The 21,873-nt window shown below is 41.1% G+C and overlaps 1 protein-coding gene across 1 annotated transcript in view; it reads right to left on the reverse strand.

Annotated features, from left to right (window-relative positions):
• The window catches only part of LOC126354901 (uncharacterized), a 365,410-nt gene that overhangs the window by 105,787 nt on the left and 237,750 nt on the right, over nucleotides 1–21,873 (reverse strand). The gene's annotated exons all lie outside the window — the stretch shown is intronic.

Below are 21,873 nucleotides of genomic sequence, written 5' to 3' on the forward strand. Positions count from 1 at the left end.
TATACACTGATGAGCCAAAACATGGTGACCACTGTCCATTGCGAGGATGCATGCCCCCTGTAGGTGTTGCGGGCACGTGGCGCAGTAAGGAAAGAATGTAAGCGGAAGAGAGACGAATGAGCAGTCATTATAGCGAAGATACGGCTGCAAATACGGAAATCCACTCATATAAGCGGTTTTGACAAAGGGCACATTGTTGTGGCGCTGCGGCTGGAAGTGAGGATCTCTAAAACGGTGAATCTGGTTGCCTGTTGGTATACTACTGTCGTGAGCACCTATTGAAAGTCGTTGAAGGATGGTTAAATAACGAGTAGGCCATAAGGTATTGGACGACCACATAACGTCGAGGTCGGGGGATCCCCCACTGTGTAATCCAGGATAGGCAGAGATCTGTGGTAGGTCTGACGACAGAGTAAAATTCTGGTGCAAGCACAAGTGTTTCGGAGCACACCTTTCAAAGGCCATTGTTGAACATGGAACTCCACATCACACGACCCCTAGACGTTCCTGAGTAGACAAAATTACATAGACTGTCGTGATTGCAGTGGGGACAGCATCACTGAGTTTTCACTGTGGAGCAAGAGATACGTGTCGCTTGTATTGCATTTCTAGTTACATCAGGACGATGGTTAGGTCCTCACACGCCGTCATACAGGCGAATGGCTGCACGAAACGTGCACAGCACCACAGATGCAGGCTGGTAAGGGCAGAATTATGCTATGGGGAATATGGAGTTGGGCTTCCATGGGATCTGTAGTGGTAGTCGAAGGCTTCGTGACAGCAGTGAACTACACAAATATTATCGAGAACCACTTTCACGCTTGAAGTCTGCTCCTACGGCGATGACATCTTCCAGCAGGATAACTGTCCCAGTTGCAAGGTCAGAATGTGCTACAATGATTTCAAGGACGTTATAGTAAACTCACATTGATGTCTTGGCCAACAAATGTCCCTGATCTGAAGCTATTGGAACACATTTAGGGCGCCAGCTGTGTGCCCGTATACCACCATCCTGTGCGTAGACATCTGGAGCCACATACTTCTGGAATCCTGTCAGGGACTTGTAGAATCCATGCCAAACAGAATATGTGTTGTACAGTGTTTGAAAAGTGGAAGAACACGCTATTAAACAGGTGCTCATAAATGTTTGGCTCATCGATGTACACTCCCTGACAAAAATGTGAAAGATCCAGAAGATATTGTCGGGTGTCAATGTAACTTCGTACAAGCACTGACCATCGATGTGTTTCTAAATTATTAAATTTTTCATTCTTTGTGACACCTAGGGAATTCAGCACAACCCATTAGTGTTGTTCATGTTTGGTATTGTTAGCAGGTGTGGTAGGATATGCGGGGCGTGAATAGTATCAGATGTTGAGTAATCACGGTGAAGGACATGGAGATGCCGTGTACGAGTACTCATGTGAGACAGTGTTATCAGCACCTGACAGATTTTGTAAGGGCCTCATTGTGAGCCTCCATTTTGATAGCTGGTTTAATTGTACAAAATGCAGTTTAAGGAGCATTTGGACATGACAGTACCTAGATGTTGTACTACATCAGAATCTGGGAGCAGGCATACCTGTCATCTAGGTTCTGGTCGACCAGCCCTGACCCTCACAAGGAAGGTTCACAGTGTCATTCACTAGGCAGATCGTAACCCCATTCACATCTGAGCCAGCCATTTGAGAACAAATGATGGACTTCCTGCAACATCCTGTGTCATCCAACACAATTGGTCACAGTCTAGCAGCAGCTAGACTAGGGTGTTACTGTTCCATGCGTAGACTGTGTAAGTACTGTGTTTGTATGTTGGCAGCGCTATGTAGCGCTATAGACTGCATTAATATCACTGACAGCGCTGTGCGCCCTCTGTAAGAGACTCTGTGGCTGGTCGGACTCGCAGCTAGAAGTTAATAGTTAGCAGTGGTTGAGGTTAGAAGCAGTGTTAGTGAGAGGGGACGTTCTGGACGTGTGTCCGTCATGGAGATTTAATATTCGTTGGACATAGATTATAAAATGTGGGTAACGGAGTTATTGACGATCATATAATTTTTGGAACTGGATGTCACAGACGATAATATAATTTTTGGAACTGGATGATACATGATTGAGGTAAAATCTGCTAAATACATTGTTTGCTCTGCAACAAAATCTTTCCTTTGCTAACCACATGCCTATCAGTAGTTAGAGCCTACAGTAGTAAGAATGTTTTTATTTAGCTGGCTGTATAGTTTCTGTATTTGCTGTAGTTCGTCTCAGGAAGATTTTTGTTAAAAGTGACTTATGAAATCTATGGGCTATTGTTAGGAGTTCTTCTAATTCATGGACATTCTTTAGTGTTAATTAATAGTCAGATTGCGTTGCGTTTGTATATTGAGCGTTATAAATGAATAGAATAAGTTTGAGATGTATTTGTCAGGGAAAAATCTGTAGGTCAGTGTCGAAACGATAAGGACAAGCAAAGTGACAGTATGTCAGTTTCACTCAGCAGTTTTAGAAGGTTCAGTTCCATTAAGTAATTTAAGTAAAAACGTAGAAGTTTCACCTTCTCAGTTACTGCAGTTTAAGTAAAAAACTAATAAAGAAGTTTCACCTGTCGATGCTTAGCCGAATCTTCTGATTTTCTTCTAGTTTGAATAATTAGTACATGATTAGGAATTAAATATTGTCTACTGCTAGCGCGTAATTTTATATGGAGAATTTCTTTTGTAGTTGCAGTTTCTTATTGTTGTACTGTACTGTAATGAGCAAAGCAGTTGTGACATGCATGTGAATTTGCACCAAGCATCTTGCAATCGCTTTTGCAACTAATTAGATATTTATTATTATCAGTGCTATATTAGTGGGTATTCTTTTGCGCGTGTCATCGTGTGAAACAGTGTGACAATCATGGCGTGTGAAAAGCATAAATTAGGCTGCAAAGCAAATTGAGAAATGACAGTGATGATGAGCGTAGCTTGTTAGCACCACAATGTAATGAAGTGACAAATGTTCGAGACAATAATTTGATAATAGTGTATAGGGGCATAGACCAGGCAGAAAATAACGATGTAGAAAGTGAAACAATCAGTGAAAAAGGAACTATTTTCGATCGATCGATCGGTAAGAATTCACCTCAGGAATGCGAAAGAACAGAACAAAATCTTGCAAAAACTTTGGATTCAGGTTTTGTGTCATTACATTTTCCTCACTTAACTCACGACACACTTTCTGCTTTTCGAAATATGAGTATTGCCGGTGCGAATGCACTGCCGAAAAGCACAAAGGAACACGAAACAACAGACCAAAAACGTAGGAGACGAAGTACTGGCAGAAGTAAGGCTGTGAGGAGGGGGCGTGAGTTGTGCTTGGGTTGCTCAGTTGGTAGAGCACTTACCCGCAAAAGGAAAGAGTCCCAAGTTCGAGTCTCGGTCCGGCACACAGTTTTACTCTGCTAGGAGGTTTCATAACAGAACAAAATCTTGCAAATACCGTAGATTCAGGTTTTTCGTCATTACCCTTTTCTCAAATAAGTCAAGGTTCATTTTTTTCTCTTCAAAATCCGAACATTGCTGGTGCAAATGCGCTGTCGTAAAGCACAAAGCAACATGTTCATTCACTAAAACATTGTTAATGGAGTTAACAAATGGAACAAACATAACAACAAATGGAACAAAATCTGAAACAAACACAGCTACAAATGGAACAAAATAAAAAACGAACACAGCAAAAAACTCCAGAAGTTAGACATAATTGAGCAAACGCTTAACCAAACAAGTGGAGGTTTAACTGATGAGTTACTTAAATCAAATCGAAACGTCAAAATTTTGTGAAGACGTAAAAACACAATTTTGAGAGCATTTTCAGCCTATTTTTTCACGAGATGAAAACGCATTAGAGAATCATGAAGCAGCCATCAAAGAACTGCAGTTCGAAAATCACTCCTTGCAGGCTAAAATTGACTCAGTTGCATCTACCGATACGGTCACGCAGCTTGTAAAAAATCAGGAAAACTTGAAGGACACGGTAGATACGATTACGACACAAATGGACACTCTAAAATTTGTTTCAGAAAAACACACGAAGAAAATTATCTCATTATCGGAAAAAGTAGCCGAACTTACGGATCAGTTAACAAATTTTACTATGAAGGTGGATGATGACGTGAATGATACAAGACCGGTGGCCCTTACTTACACAGAGGAGTACAAGGAAATTAGGGAATTTAAATAATGTCAGAATCAGATTAATACGCAACATAAAAGAGAAATGTCCGAAGTGCAAGATCAGTTGGCTCGTGTGATACAAGAATTACACATTTCAGAGAATACTCGCTCTCCAACACGGGAAGAGGAATTTAGAAATAAGGAAAAGTCACAAAATGATAACATAAGGTATTTCGGAGATTTTGTATGGATGTGGCAAGGTGCAGCGAGCCTTTAGATGGAACCACTGATACGACGTAAGAAAGACCGATTTGCGACTCGACGTCACGATGACTTTGACTAAGTTTGGTCTGTATTTGTCAGGGGAAAATCTGTAGGTCAGTGTTGAAACGATAAAGACAAGCAAAGTGACAGTACGCCAGTTTCACTCAGCAGTTTTAGAAGGTTCAGTTGCATTAAGCAATTTAAGTAAAAACGGTGAAGTTTCACCTTCTAAGTTATTTCAGCAAGTAAAAATTTAATGTTTTGAAGTTTCAGCTGCCATTAACACCACAACCAATAAGCATGGACTACCGATGAATGGCGTTTCATTATATCGAGCGCTGAATTGTGGTTCTGAACTATCCTTGATACCCATGGTCGGCTAGTGTGGCAGTGACCTTGGGAGAGATCCTATTCTTACAATGCTGTGGAGAGTTTCAGCAGTGTCATGGTGCGGGGAGCCATCGGGTGTGACTTCAGGTCACGGCTGATAATGATTGAGGGAACTCTGACGGCACAGTCATATGTCAAGGACATCCTGTGTCTCATGTATTAACTTTCAAAAATGGTTCAAATGGCTCTCAGCGCTATGAGACTTAACTTCTGAGGTCATCAGTCCCCTAGGACTTAGAACTACTTAAACCTAACTAACCTAGGGACATCACACACGTCCATGCCCGAGGCAGGATTCGAACCTGCGTCAGCAGCGGTCGTGCGGTTCCAGACTGTAGCGCCTAGAACCGCTCGGCTACTCCGGCCGGCTATTAATTTTCATGTGACCGTATCGAGGTGCAGTTTTTCAACAAGATAATGCTCGTCCACGCATGACACGTGTCTCTACGAACTGTCTGAGTGATGGTGGGAACTCATGTGGCCAGTAAGACACCCAGGTCTGTCCCTGATAGAACATTTGTGGGAGCAGATCGGGCGTCAACTCCTTTACAGTATAAATAACCAGGATACCAACAAGTTAGAACAGTTGTGGGCCATTTTGCCTCAGGAGGGGATACAACAGCTTAATGACACCGTTCCTAACTGAATGAGTGCATGCATCCAGGCCAGATGGGATGCAACATCATATTACTCTGAACAAGACAGGCACAGCAAACTGCATTTATGAGTCGACACCGGGCAAGAGCCTTTCAATTAAAATGTCTCTCCAGTACGGGAATGTACATAATAGATGCACGAGTGGAGGTTGTAGGCAAATTGTTGATGACATTTGAAAGACTGGGTCTGGCCGTAAACTGCACTTTGAGAGCCTAACGGTAAGCGACTGCTTGCGATAAGTAGGAAACCCGTATTAGAGTCCCTACCCAGCACAAATTTTCACCGTTCCATTCCATTTTCACCATTCCATTACACAGCTGATGGTTTCCCATATTCGCAATTGCAAATACGTTTCATGTAAATATTTTGTCTGGTAAGATTATCTACGAAGTACCCATCAGTCTATGGACAGAAGAAAGCTTAAAATGTCGATAATGAAGAGCATTCCTAAAAATTACTTCCTTAATCTGGGTATACTCCTTGTAACGGCATACACTTTGTCGGTAAAAAATGGAAAGAATATCTGGTCAAAAATTGGGGAAGAAAAATGTTAATCTCTATGTAGCTTCCAGGAACTGATCCTGCGGATCTTCTATCCAGATAACTGTACAAATACAAGTTTCTGTGCTGATAAAAAGGACAAAGCACAATTTCTAACAGACAATGGACAACATACCACTTTCTTCTGCTGGTTGCACGCCATATGAATTGACGTTTGGCGAGATAGGGAGAGAAGAATGGTGTAAGTCGATCCATAAACAAGGAGGGGATGATAATCACTCTAGCTCATAGTTGCTGAAAAAGGATTCGGAACTGAATTTCTATAATACGAAACTTTTGAGCCTGTTTGCCATGATATCCACAATCGAAGAGAAACAGAGGCTTATGCGCCTCTCAAGGCTTGAAACAATTTCATAGATGACCTGACTGACAAATAAATAGATGAATAAAAAACTGCTGGCACATACACACCACTTAAATGTATCACGGACCATGTAGTGTAAGCGTTGCCACGAGGGAGATCGTCGCGCGATCTCTGTTACAAACCCATAGGAAATTGAAAATATTATTGCTTTTTAAGTATGTTGCTTTTTCACATGTAAACTTTACAAATAAAATGTGTTTTAGGTTTGTTAAGAGGATTAGAAAGCGGCTCGAAGGCAGCCGACGAGCAAAGCTGAGTGGAAAATCAGAGCTGGCCACTTTGAATTGCAGCGACAGACACCTACAAACACTGAACTATTGTTACAAGTACTACAGCGCCATTCTTTTGTCGACGATGTCTGCTACCAGGGCGTTATACTATGATACTGTCAGCTGTGAAGTTAATCATTTGGTCTTAATACAATCATAACTGATTTGCGATATTGAACCAAAACTGAGAACAGATATGAAAATCTGAGAGGCGAATCAAATTATGGGAATTCTTTTATATGACAGTATGCAGGCGTATTTGTGAGCTTATCTGTGAATTTGAGGAACGATCGACTGCTGGAGAATTCTCGACCTTTGCTATCGGGCACAGAATTGCAGTAGTCCCCTTAACAGCTTAGACTTGCACTACATGCAGGAAGGGGCTCCCAGGGTAGCACAGAACGTGCGGCGTGAACATGGGGCTTTTTTAGATTAGAGAGACCCTCTCTTGGTATAAAGACGATTTTCCTGATAAAATGCCCACAATTGTCCTCAGAGAACGTTCCTCGTCGCAGATAAGAGGTAGAAAAGGTCCATACAATTTCAGTAAACTGCTGGAGCGTCCAAGTAAAGGTCCCAGAATTAGTATCGCTTGCCGAATATTATAAAGTACAAACAGCATTACAATTACAAAGTTGGTAGAAACCGGTCGTTAATGACGACGAAATCCGAAGTTCAGATTGGAATATTTATCGTAAGGACAGGTTACTCGCGAATGGTGCCGGCGTGTTTATTGCAGTAAAGAATTCGGTAAAATCTAGCAAGGTTATCAGGGATTCCCATTGTGAATGAATCTGGTTGGAGTTAAGTATCAAAGGTCAGTCAAAAATAGTAATCGTATGCTTTCATAGACAGCCTGGATCTGGAGCTAACGTGGTAGAGCGCTTCAGATAGAACTTGCAGAATATTGTTAGTAATTTTCCTGATCGTGCAATTGCAATAGGGGTGACTTCAACTTGCAGCTATAGATTGCGCGTGTCATGCTATCAAAACTGGTGCCAGAGACAGCGATTTGTGCACATTGTTCTGGATCTCTTGTCTGAAAAAAACTTTGACTAGATACAGAGAGAGCCAACTCATGAGGGTAACATCTTAGACCTCCTGGCGACAAACAGGCCTAAACTTGTCGAATAAGTTACCATAGAGGAAGGTATTTATCGTAGATCGCTTCAGCAACGAAGTATGCCTACAGACTGGAAGAAAGTGTATGTCATTCCTGTTTTGAAGAAGAGTCGTAGGGCACGTGAACACAATAATAGACCTATATCGTTTACATCAATCTGCTGAAGAATTATAGAACATGTTTTATGCTCAAGAATTATGGCGTTCTTGGAGAAGGAAAATCTCCTCTATAAAAGTCAGCATGTATTCCTCAAACAGAGACCTGCGAAACTCAGTTCGCTGTGCTCCTCCTTGAGATCCACAGTGCCGTAGAAAATTGCGCTAGATTAATGCCGTGTTCCTTGAATTCAGGAAGGCATTTGACACCGTTCTGCGCTGCCGTTTAGTGAAAAAAATATGAGCTAATCGGGTATCGGAGCATATTCGCGACTGATTCTACACTTCCTTGCAGACAGGACTCAACACTTCGCTCGTAATGGAAAAAATCGACAAATGTAAAGGTAATTTCTGGTGTACTCCTAGGAAGTGAGATAGAACCGTTACTGTTTATAATATATATAAATGATCTAATAAAAAGAGTCTGATGCTCTCTAAGCCTGTTCGGAGATGATGCAGTTGCCTGTAACAAAGTAGCAACGCTAGAAGATAGTAACGATTTGTAGAACAACGTCCAGAGAACTGATGAATGGTGCAGACTCTGGCAGTTGACCCTGAACGTAAATAAATGTAACATATTGCGCATACATAGAAAAAGAAATCCACTACTGTACAGCTACACTATTGATGAGAAACAGCTGGAGACAGCGTCTGCCGTAAAATATCTAGGTGTAATTATCCAGAGGGACCTTAAGTGGGATGGCCACATAAAACAGATAGTGGGAAAAGCGGACACCAGACTCAGATTCATCGAAAGAATCTTAAGGAAATGTAACTCATCCACGAAAGAAGTGGCTTATAAGGCGCTTGTTCCCCCGCGTCTTGAATATTGTTCATCTATCTGAGTCCCTATCAGGTAGGACTGGTAAAGGAGATAGAGAGGACCCAACGAAGAGCGGTGCGTTTCATCACGGGATCGTCTAGCTGGCGAGAGAGCGTTACGGAGATGCTAAACAAATTTCACGGGCAGACGTTACAAGAGCGGCATTGTGCATCACAGAGAGATTTCCTATTTAAATTCCGGGATAGCACTTTTCAAGAGGAGTGCCCTCCCTGCACATACATATAGCATTGACCACGAGGAATAAATTTGAGAAATTAGAGCCAATACAGAGGATTACCGACGATCATACTTCCCACGCACTATTCGCAAGTGGAACAGTTTAGAGAGATCAGATAGTGGTACCGAAAGTACTCTCCGCCACACACCATTAGGTGGCTTGCGGAGTAGGATGTAGATGTAGATGCAGATGTATATGAAAGGAGCCACCACTTGAAGAGATTGAGATTTGCTAAAATTAACAATGGACAGGGTTAAAGTGGTGGTTGCAATCTATAAATTTTTACCATAGGCCAAGTTTGTACAGTGGAACTCGATTTCAGCATTTGTAATAACTAAGTGGCTGATATAATTCGTAGAGTTAATTGCTACAAAGAAGTAAAAGCCCCGCTATTTTTTTAGACGTTGCATCTAGTCAAAATATAGTTTTAAACAGAATCCACTCTATTTGGTAACAGTATTGTCTTACCTTTAAAAGGAAAGACGATTTAATATAACACAAAAATGTAAACCAAAAAGAGGAACCGTAGTCACGTTAATCAATAAGAAAGAAAAAAACAAACAGACCATAAAAACATGCAAACGATACCTTGAGAAAAGGGACAGAAATAGTTACGTATGTTTTATACGACTTTCTCAGTGGGTAGAAAGTGACTGATGTTAAATTGTGTCACTGAATGAAGCACTGTTTGATCTTTGTCCTGTTGCTGTGTGTTTGATAACAAAAGAAAGAGATTTATCTGAATTTCAAGATATTTTTTACTTGAAGTTAAATATTTTATTCCAAGAAAAAGTATTAATGATAAGTGACGAGCCGTGCACCATCTGAAATGGTTGACAATGCACGCGATCATTGGACGATGTATGATACATCAGCAAAAGTTGGAGAATGCTTATATGGTGCTGTAGTACATCGGCTAAAATCTTTACATAAACCAGATAGTTATAGTAAAGCGTGCCGTTTACTGTATTACTCCTCACTTTGGAATACTGATATAGAGAAATTACCATTCTGTCGAGACAAATGTATTAATACGTTTCGTAACTGACATCTCTCGTCACACAAAAGCTTCGCTCACACGGGGCTAGAGAGTAATTACAACTGCCATAACTCATACGAAACTGCAGTTCTTGTGTTGCGAAGTACGGGCAATGTCCCTTCGGACACACAGTTACAGGCACTGCGCCGACTACAGTTGCTATGGAAGACGAGAAATGGATTCACAGTTTCGAATATGAACCTGCTCCAGCTTTATAGTGGAATGGCGACAACGAAAATTTGTACCGAACCGGGACAGGAACCCGGATTTCTCGCTTTACGCGAGTGGTCGCCTTAAGCGCTTCGCCTATCCGAGCACGACTCACTACCAGACCCAAACTTCCATATGTCGTCGTCCATGTGTCATCCTGTGCTCGTAAGTCCCATTAATGTTGTTTCCCAACAGGGGAGACATTTTACATTACTGGCCATTAAAATTATTAATTATTGTTATAATTAAACGTCAAATCATACTTTATTGACGGTTAATGCTTTCATATAGGAGCACTGTCTCAGGAGTGAGCTGCTACCGTCAACAATTTACAAATTAAACATGAAACGTGCTTGTACACTACTAGCCATTAAAATTGCTACACCAAGAAGAAATGCAGATGATAAACGGGTAATCATTGGACAAATATATTGTACTAGAACTGACCTGTGATTACATTTTCACGCAATTTGGGTGCATGGTTCCTGAGAAATCAGTACCTAGAAGAACCACCCCTGGCCGTAATAACGGCCTTGCTACACCTGGGCACTGAGTCAAGCAAGAGCTTGGATGGGGTGTACAGGTACAGCTGCGCATGCAGCTTCAACACGATACCACAGTTCATCAAGAGTAGTGACTATCGTATTGTGACGAGCAAGTTGCTCGGCCACCGTTGACCAGACGTTTTCACTTGGTGAGAGATCTGGAGAATGTGCTGGCCAGGGCAGCAGTCGAACATTTTCTGTATCCAGAAAGGCCCGTACAGGACCTGCAACATGTAGTCGTGCATTATCCTGCTGAAATGTACGGTTTCACAGGGATCGAATGAAGGGTAGAGCCACGGGTCATAACACATGTGAAATGTAACGCCCCCTCCTCAGTCTCGCCTCTCAGAGAAGGTAGTGGGTGAGGAGTCTTTTCCAGTAGTGATGCTATGAATACTAACGATAATTACAGTTCTTGTTTCGTTAGGAATGACGAGGCTGGTTCTGATGACGTTGAAATGAGTGTTGCATCTGCGCTCTCTCCTCCTCCCGTAAGTGGGTTCCGATGATTTAACGGAGATATCGTCTGCTGTTCTCCATTCTCAGTGTTTTAATGAAATGCCATTGCTTCCTCAATCTGATACGGTGGAACAACAGGCTACTGCGGATTCTCTTCTGGGTAGTCAAGTGATGCAGTCAGCTTCAGGCGCTGCACTGCCTGTCTCTTTATCTCATGCTGATAATTATCTCTCCAGGTTGTGTTTCTCGCATTCCGTTGAGTACAGACGCATCTCTCCCCGCAGTGGTGTGAAACAACGTTTACAACCTTAGCGTGTAGCGTCGCGACGGAAAAAATAAAGCATGGAATCTGCACCTTCCGGTAGAGAGGATTCAAATCCTGTATCTTCGTCTCTGCCGTCTAGCGGTGCTATGCAGAGCGGGGCGTGATGCTACAATTTTTTTCTAATTCTGCTTACATGCCTTACGTGTGTTAATTAATCCAGGCATATACGTTTCTTACCCTGAATGTTAACGGGATAAACTATCCTTTACGGCTTGCTGCGTTACAACAGTTCATTTATGATCCCCAACCAGATATTCTGTATTTGCAAGAATGTTATTTGATTCGTTTTGTCTCCTTGGGTATTCTATGTTTTATAAATGTTGCCCCAGAAAGTTTTATTGGCATGGCCGTGCTTTATAGGGAAGGTATTCTGTTGACATTGAAATGCTGGACGATGCTCGGGATGCTCAGTGTCGTTTTTATGATCTCACCTTAATTTTTCTTTATGCTTCATCTGTATGTGGTCGTAAATATGACCGCTCGCACTTTAATAAGGAAGATGCCATTTATTTATTTTCTCAAAATCCAAGAAACCTTTTGATGGGGGCACATTAAAAGTGCGTCTTACGTCCTGTAGGCCAGACTCCCAACTGCAACTACTGTCGTGAACTTAGTGATATAGTGGCGTCATTGAGTCTACGAGATGCTTAGCTCTGCAGATATCTCGTATTAGTGCGTTTTACGTACTTTATAGCTACTTTTAGTAGTCGACTGCACCTTTTTTGGGGGGAGGGGGGGGGGGGGGCTTCCCTATGCAGCCAGCTTTTGTCAACTAATGTTATTCCATCCAATTTCAGTGGCCACTGTGCTGTTTTAATGACTCTTTATCAGATCCTGTAGCGGGTGCAACTTTCTCGACGCACTTGGAAGCTAAATATTTTACATATGGTGGATCCCTCTCTGGATGATATCATTGCTACCGTGAGGGGGCAGAAATCCGTTCCCAAGTGCATTATCCCTCAGCTATGGAATGGTGGGGCTTTCCATTGCCAAAAATTCGGCTTCGAACTGAATTCATGCGTTTTAGATGTAGTGAAGCGAATGAAATGAGAAGGACTCGGGAATTTTATTACTGTTCTTCGTGATATTGAAAGTGCTCGAGAGGTCCATTTAAGAATTATGGAAGTTCACCGCGGAAAGGAGAATTGCATGTTACTCAAAAGACTACAATTAGATGGTCTTCTTTGGCGATTCCCGGCACGTTCGATTCTTCAGGACCAGGTGGCGTCTCTGTAATTCGGCTTCGAATGTGTGTCTCACTACTATTTGTTCTACAGATGACCATGTGTGGGCATCACAACCTGATGCCATGGGTGAACTGTTACGGTATTTTTCGGATCTTTACGCTCGAGTGATATCAGACGGTATACTGTCTGCTGATTTTACAACCCTCCTTCACAGTATTGTTACGCCAGCTCTTAATGAGCAGTTTTTGGCAGCTTTTACCGTGATGAGGTGTCTGACATCGTAGTTCTCTTTCCTATCAACAAATCACAGGTTCTGGATTGGCTTCCCAAACAATTTCATGTTCGGTTTTGGCCTCTGATAAAGGATACAATAACATCTATGGCCAAAGAAGTGGTGCAACGGGTATACATCCGGCCCCTCCTATATGGTCTGAAAAACTGTTTTAATTCCCGTAAAAAAAGACGGGACCCCTGTCCGTGGATCACGTCGGTTTTGCTTGCTTAGATTGTCACGCGTTATAAAAGAATCTCTGGGTTCATACTCTCCTGACTCCCGTTGCTGCATGTCGTGATCTTATCTCGGTAGGTTCTACTGTTACTGTGTCGGGAGCTTTCCTTTTTTTGATTTTAATCACTCGTTTAACCGAGTTAGTCATGATTTTTTATTGCGACAGTTAGTTCTAATGATGCCGCACGATGGATGTTCACCTTCTAACACTTATATCGATTAGAAGTAGGTTTATATTATGTAACAGTGTATCTGCAGTTATGAAGTGTATATTCTGTGTTATTTAATGTCCTTGATCTGTGACAAGAAAATTAGAGTTTTGTAATGTACAAAAACAGCAGAAGGATATGTTAAAATGATAAATTATTATTATATGTGTACGTTCAAAAAAAGAAAATGTTTGTTGAAAGCTGGTTCATGCTTAGGGAACTTGTATTTGTAACATGTAGAAGCTGTAGGGAAGTCCCCCCGCAACGGAAGTGGAATGGCGCGATGCAAAAGGTGGTTTTGGCGGTCGAACTGAGCGGCCCCTTTTGTGTGAACGGCACGCAGTATGTGGTTAGCCGTAGCACGGTACACTTTGAAGGTGGTAAGAGAGGCAATTGGAAGCTGCTTTACACAGGACTTGTCTCGATGTGGATCTGGCTATTATTTGGTATTCTCGGCTTAAAAGAATGGCTGTAATATGTTGAAAACTGCCATGTCGCTTGCCACCAATCTTCGCCACTGCTTCACTAGCCTCATACATTCAGTAATGTATATGGACATGGACCAGTTAACTTGCGTGTTGTTCTAATAACAAATCACAAAAACATGAATTCGTGTCCGGAACCATATTTTCTATCCTGATCACGAAATTACGCAGGGTCCTTACCTAAGAGCTACTAAAACTGAATATCCTGATTTGAATGAACAATTCTTGCATTCAAATGTTAAAAAGTAATATTTTTGTCTAATGTAAAAGGAATAGTAAAAGTTAAAGCTAAAACCACAAAAGTGAAGTTGGATAGGTTTTTGCTAAAGTGTTCTTTGTTTATTACAAAATAAAGTTATGTTCGATTACAGTGCAAGATTGTGTAAATATTATTGTCTAGAATACCTGCTCTAAACAAATAAGTATTGCTCATTTTCAAAAATAGAGTGGTTTTGATTACTATCCTTTTTTGAAGTTAATTGAGCCCAGTGTTATATTTCATTGTCTTGCAAATTATGAACTACTCCAAGTAAAGTGAATGATTAGCTTTTTGAATTAGTCTTTTCTACTGAAATAATCTAAGAGTGTTGACTAGTGAAACTATACTAGAGTATGGGTCCCCATCATATTCTCCACCTATTAGGAAAATGAATTCCCCCCCATGAACCATGGACCTTGCCGTTGGTGGGAAGGCTTGCTTGCCTCAACGATACAGATAGCCGTCCGTAGGTGCAACCACAACGGAGGGGTATCTGTTGAGAGGCCAGACAAACATGTGATTCCTGAAGAGGGGCAGCAGCCTTTTCAGTAGTTGCAGGGGCAACAGTCTGGATGATTGACTGATCTGGCCTTGTGACATTAACCAAAACGGCCTTGCTGTTGTGGTACTGCGAACGGCTGAAAGCAAGAGGAAACTACAGCCGTAATTTTTCCCGAGGGCATGCAGCTTTACTGTATGGTTAAATGATGATGGCGTCCTCTTGGGTAAAATATTCCGGAGGTGAAATAGTCCCCCCTTCGGGGGACTACTCAAGAGAACGTCGTTAGCAGGAGAAAGAAAACTGGCATTCTACGGATCGGAGCGTGGAATCTCAGATCCCTTAATCGGGCAGGTAGGTTAGAAAATTTAAAAAGGGAAATGGATAGGTTAAAGTTAGGTATAGTGGGAATTAGTGAAGTTCGGTGGCAGGAGGAAAAAGACTTCTGGTCAGGTGAATACAGGGTTATAAATACAAAATCAAATAGGGGTAATGCAGGAGTAGGTTTAATAATGAATAAAAAAATAGGAGTGCGGGTAAGCTACTACAAACAGCATAGTGAACGTATTATAGTGGCCAAGATAGGCACGAAGCCCATGCCTACCACAGTTGTACAAGTTTATATGCCAACTAGCTCTGCAGATGACAAAGAAATTGAAGAAATGTATGATGAGAAAAAAGAAATTATTTAGGTAGTGAAGGGAGATGAAAATTTAATAGTTATGGGTGACTGGAATTCGACAGTAGGAAAAGGGAGAGAAGGAAACATAGTAGGTGAATATGGATTGGGGCTAAGAAATGAAAGAGGAAGCCGTCTGTTAGAATTTTGCACAGAGCATAACTTAATCATAGCTAACACTTGGTTCAAGAATCATAAAAGAAGGTTGTATACATGGAAGAATCCTGGAGATGCTAACAGGTATCAGATAGACTATAATGGTAAGACAGAGATTTATGAACCAGGTTTTAAATTGTAGAACATTTCCAGGGGCAGATGTGGACTCTGACCACAATCTATTGGTTATGAACTGTAGATTAAAACTGAAGAAATTGCAAAAAGATGGGAATTTAAGGAGATGGGACCTGGATAAACTGAAAGAACCAGAGGTTGTACAGAGTTTCAGGGTAAGCATAAGGGAACAATTGACAGGAATGGGGGAAAGAAATACAGTAGAAGACGAATGGGTAGCTTTGAGGGATGAAGTAGTGAAGGCAGCAGAGGATCAAGTAGGTAAAAACACGAGGGCTAGTAGAAATCCTTGGGTGACAGAAGAAATGTTGAATTTAATTGATGAAAGGAGAAAATATAAAAATACAGTAAATGAAGCAGGCAAAAAGGAATACAAACGTCTCAAAAATGAGATCGACAGGAAGTGCAAAATGGCTAAGCAGGGGTGGCTAGAAGACAAATGTAAGGATGTTGAGGCTTATCTCACTAGGGGTAAGATAGATACTGCGTACAGGAAAATTAAAGAGACCTTTGGAGATAAGAGAACCACTTGTATGAACATCAAGAGCTCAGATGGAAACCCAATTCTAAGCAAAGAAGATAAAGCAGAAAGGTGGAAGGAGTATATAGAGGGTCTATACAAGGGCGATGTACTTGAGGACAATATTATGGAATTGGAAGAGGAAGTAGATGAAGATGAAATGGAAGATACGATACTGCGTAAAGAGTTTGACAGAGCACTGAAAGACCTGAGTCGAAACAAGGCCCCGGGAGTAGACAACATTCCATTAGAACTACTGATGGCCTTGGGAGAGCCAGTCCTGGCAAAACTCTTCTATCTGGTGAGCAAGATGTACGAGACAGGCGAAATACCCTCAGACTTCAAGAAGAATATAAAAATTCCAATCCAAAAGAAAGCAGGTGTTCACAGATGTGAAAATTACCGAACTATCAGTTTAATAAGTCACAGATGCAAAATACTAACACGAATGATTTATAGACGAATGGAAAAACTGATAGAAGCCGACCTCGGGGAAGATAATTTTGGATTCTGTAGAAATGTTGGAACACGTGTGGCAATACTGACCTTACGACTTATCTTAGAAGAAAGATTAAGGAAAAGCAAACCTTCATTTATAGCGTTTGTAGACTTAGAGAAAGCTTTTGACAATGTTGACTGGAATACTCTCTTTCAAATTCTAAAGGTGGCTGGGGTAAAATACAGAGAGCGAAAGGTTATTTACAATTTGTACAGAAACCAGATGGCAATTATAAGAGTCGAGGGGCATGAAAGGGAAGCAGTTGTTGGGAAGGGAGTGAGACAGGGTTGTAGCCTCTCCCTGATGATATAAAATCTGTATATTGAGCAAGCAGTAAAGGAAACAAAAGAAAAATTTGGAGTAGGTATTAAAATCCAGGGAGAAGAAATAAAAACTTTGATGTTCGCTGATGACATTGTGATTCTGTCAGTTGAATGGAATGGACAGTGTCTTGAAAGGAGGATATAAGATGAACATCAACAAAAGCAAAACAAGGATAATGGAACGTACATGAATTAAGTCGGGTGATGCTGAGAGAATTAGATTAGGAAATGAGACACTTAAAGTAGTAAACGAGTTTTGCTATTTGGGGAGCAAAATAACTGATGATGGTCGAAGTAGAGACGATATAAAATGTAGACTGGCAATGGCAAGGAAAGCGTTTCTGAAGAAGAGAAATTTGTTAACATCGATTATAGATTTAAGTGTCAGGAAGTCGTTTCTGAAAGTATTTGTATGGAGCGTAGCCATGTACAGAAGTAAAACATGGACAATAAACAGTTTGGACAAGAAGAGAATAGAAGCTTTCGAAATGTGGTGCTACAGAAGAATTTTGAAGATTAGGTGGGTAGATCACATAACTAATGAGGAGGTATTGAATAGGATTGGGGAGAAGAGAAGTTTGTGGCACAACTTGACTAGAAGAAGGGCTCGGCTGGTAGGACATGTCCTGAGGCATCCAGGGATCACAAATTTAGCATTGGAGGGCAGCGTGGAGGGTAAAAATCGTACAGGGAGACCAAGAGATGAATACACTAAGCAGATTCAGAAGGATGTAGGTTGCATTAGGTACTGGGAGATGAAGGAGCTTGCACAGGATAGATTACCACGGAGAGCTGCATCAAACCAGTCTCAGGACTGAAGACCACAACAACAACATTAGGAAAAAATTGTACTGTTACTGTTGCTAAGGGAAACTGATATATGTAGAGGAGCTTAAACAGAGTATTTCTGCATTATTCATCTTAATTTTGTTCATGTCACTTAAGACGAAAGCCCTCATGTCCAAATTTAGTTCTGCACTTCATACAGTAACATTTCAGTAGTTGATTAAGTAATGCTCTTGCGTGTAGCTATCATTAGTATGAGCTTGGTGCAAATTTATTCCTATAATTTATTGGTGTGAGCGTTTTTGGTAACGCCTACTACACACAGTTCAGAGAACACCGTGTCAGTTCGTATCCTGTTTGCTGTTCAGAGGTAAATCTCAACGGAAGTAACTTCAGTAACCAATTTTAAATTTCCTTAAATATATATTTCCAGAATAATGTGCATAATTGGGCAGGCGATCGTTCATTTTCTTCATTCGTTTATGATTATACCACTTTAATTAAGTCCCAAGGTTAAAGTCCGTTTGGATTTTCTCTTAATTTTACCAAATTCAAAATTATAGTCCGATATCTTAGGCCATTACACACACGCGCGTTCAATCTTCGAAACTCTCTCAGAGGGTAACATGAGCGTGTTTCACGTTAAAGAGTGATACACGTTAGTGTAATAACCTCTCTAATTACTGGTATTCAGGAGTCCATACACATGGTCGTCTTACTCTCCCATAGAAGTGTGTCGAGGTGTCCTGCAGGGGAGTCCCCTTTCTATGCCGTTATTCGTGCTATTTCTGCAACCCTTACTGCGGTCAATAGCTGCTCGATTGGATGGGTGTTCGATATTGGGATAAAGGATCATCATTTGCGAATATTCCGGTAAGTTATGGTACTTCTTCGTGCTCATGACGGCATACCGGTGCTCAAGGACGCTTTGGATGCATTTTGTCATCTTACGGGACAGATTAACGACCGGAAGTATCGATTACTCAATTAGCAGGGATTTGACATGGTTGAGATTCCATGTGCACTGATAGTCGCCTGCCATAGATCCTTAGGCGTTGTAGTTGATCGTTGTCCAATGAAGATGGCGACGTTAAACTGGAAGTGCGTCACTGACAGGATTCAAGGAGATATCCTTGAACACAAGCGCGCTCCCTCTCGTTACTTCATAAGCTTCGGACCTCGGAAACTTACGTGTTGAGCAAAGCCTAATTTGTTGCCCAAATTTTTCCCCTATCTGCAAAGATGTCCCAAAAGCTATAACGATTATTGGGCATGTTTACCTGGCGAAACTCCATTTTTCGGGTGCGCTATGAGGTTAAGGCGAATGGGAAGTTTTGGCCTCTCTGATGGTCGGACCAAGGCTTCTACATTGTTTCTTTGATGTACTGTTGTGATGTGCCTTCGTGTCCGCCAGTCACTTACATCTCGCCTCTTTGCATGTATCCGATCTGCGAGTTTAGCCGCTCCAACAGACGTTGATAGGATACATAATAAATTAAGGCATATTCGTGAATTTTTTCTTGATGTCAATTATTTGGGGGTTGATATCCTTTCCCATTCACATCATTCTGTCAAGATACTGCTATGTCTTTGGGCGTTTCCAAATCGAGCTTCCTCTGTTGAGTCCCTATCGCCAGACAAATTGGGAGGTTGTTTGGTCCAATGTAAGCCTACCTATTTCTCTGATGGAAGTGGCGTCCTCGTGGTACCAAATCGTTCATAACTTTCTCCCCACCAAATTCTACTATTTCGCATTGGCCTTAGCGAGATTGACCGACGTAGTGTTGCCATGAAACGAATATGTTATGTCGTCGTTTGGTCGCCTGCTGACAGAGACATTGGAGTTGACTCCGCCGACAATTGGCCTTTCTTGCCAGGAGGAGGGAAGAGGCAGTCTCCAGAGACATTCGACTGCGTCCCGATGCATGCTTCTTTGCCAGAACGAAGAACAATATTGTTATGTGGCATGTCGGGCATTATATTTGTAGCGATCTGTTCTGAAGTTTTGTCTTCGCAAATGTACAGTGGCGCAAAAACGTTCCGTACAATGGCAGTTTAAAGCTGTGCTGAAATATTTGCTCTTAGATGTACGTTTCTGTTAGTTGTTCCATGTAGTACATCATGTTGTAAACTGCTATCGAGTATATGTGGGAATAAATATCTTATTTTCTCCGCTGCTCACATGTTCATTACGTATGTGGGGCAGGTATGACCCGAACCCATGTGCCTTTTACCAGTATATGGTTACGACCCACTGGACGTGGCAAAGGATGTCACACTATCGTGAGCTTTTTCTGAACAAGGTAGTCCTGGTATTTAATCGTCAAGACCTTGGATGAAGTGTGGAGTTCCTTTTCTGTTCGTATGTTTTATTCTTGTTATTTTTCTTGTGGTAAACTTGGAAAGAAAACAGAATGTCGAGTTAACTGGTTTTCTTGGTATTTTCATGATGGTCCCATTTAAGGTGTATTTTTAGAGAGGTATTTCATTCTTGTGGATCTATGTCTCTGTTTTTTTTGTTTAATTAAACAAATATAAAGAAAAGCTGTTGCAGGCCACTACTGGAAATGACTTTTTTTCTTTTTTCAGTGGTAGAAATCATATAGGATTAAGTCCGACATTGTTTCTTTCCCTTTTGCGTAGTAAGTTGTAAGGTTTCAACAAAAATGTAAAGATAAAAAATTGAAAATAGGCCAAAACCATGTGTAGAACCAGCACAATGAAAGGCGGGAGGCATCGTGACCAGCCATCGGGATCAGACCACTCGCGTAAAGCGGGAAATCCGGGTTGCAGTCCCGATCCGGCAGAAATTTTCACTGTCCTCAGTCCTATGGACAGCTGGAGGTAGTTCGTATTCGCAATTTTGAATGCATTTCATGTCTACCATGACTCACGTCAGCGGTAGAGTTTCAAGTGGCTGCCTGCTACAATCACTAAATCTTCTACAGAGCCCCAAAGCGATCAGTGCTTTCTTTTAAGGATGTTACAAATATTTGGTCGATAAGCTTATCTGTTTATATAGGAGGCAATGTACTAACTGACACATCACAGCCCAACTCAAACCGCTAAGAATAGAAACTTGAAATTTTAATAGCGTTTGGATCTTATACTGCAGGCTTTAACGGGACATCCTCCTCTAGCATTACTTTTCCTCAACAGTAGTTGTCGATACCAATCTTTTTTTCATATTTTGGTCACGTCAGTATTATTTCAGTTGCTTTTCTGAAAACTTTCATACAATTTTATGCACAGTATGTTATATTTCAAGCTAAAATTTATGGGAATTGCTTTATTAAACATTTTAGTTTCGCTGTTATAATCGATAAGTACTATCTCTGATTGTACAGAGTTATTAATTTTTTTAGAAACATTTGAAATTACGAATTACTGGCTCACTTAAAATTTAGATTATCAGTCACGCAATCCTGCACTGTTTACTATGTTTGTTTCTGGATTTATTTCTGAAATAATAATCGAAATTAGTAATGTAACGGAAACTAGTAGAAATTAATTTGTTGAGAAAAATTGTAAACCGTTTGGAATATTGTCATTTCCGCAGAGTGTGGGAGTCGTAAGCTTGCCTGTGCTGTGATCGGACGTATTTTTGTATTTTTGTGCGAACGAAGTAATTTCGGCTTTGTTTATGTGAAAAATCAAAATGATGTACTAAAATGTGAGAGAATATGTTTACTGAAAAAATACTGCAGCAAAAGTCTTCAGATTTATTTAGTTCAAACCAACCGTGAGGACCTGCTTCAAGAATCAGACACCCAGACAAGAAGAACTGCAGCTATCTCAACACGACAAGCTAGGTAAACTTGAAAGTTTATTGTAATCTTCGCTCCTCTCAAATCTTCATAAAAGACTTTGCCTATTAATTACTTGGATTTGACATTGTTTAATGTAGACAAAAGATGGAAGAAGGAAGGAGGGAGGAGATTACAAGTCCTCGTTTAAGAAGGAATATTCCGAAATTTCGCTCACAAGTGGGTGAAATGTGGGATGAACGATTTTTTGGAAACGTGTCGCTCGTAAAGCAATTTTGAAGCTGGACCTAC

Source organism: Schistocerca gregaria, chromosome 3 (genome assembly GCF_023897955.1).
Source record: "Schistocerca gregaria isolate iqSchGreg1 chromosome 3, iqSchGreg1.2, whole genome shotgun sequence".
Taxonomy (NCBI): Eukaryota; Metazoa; Arthropoda; class Insecta; order Orthoptera; family Acrididae; genus Schistocerca; species Schistocerca gregaria.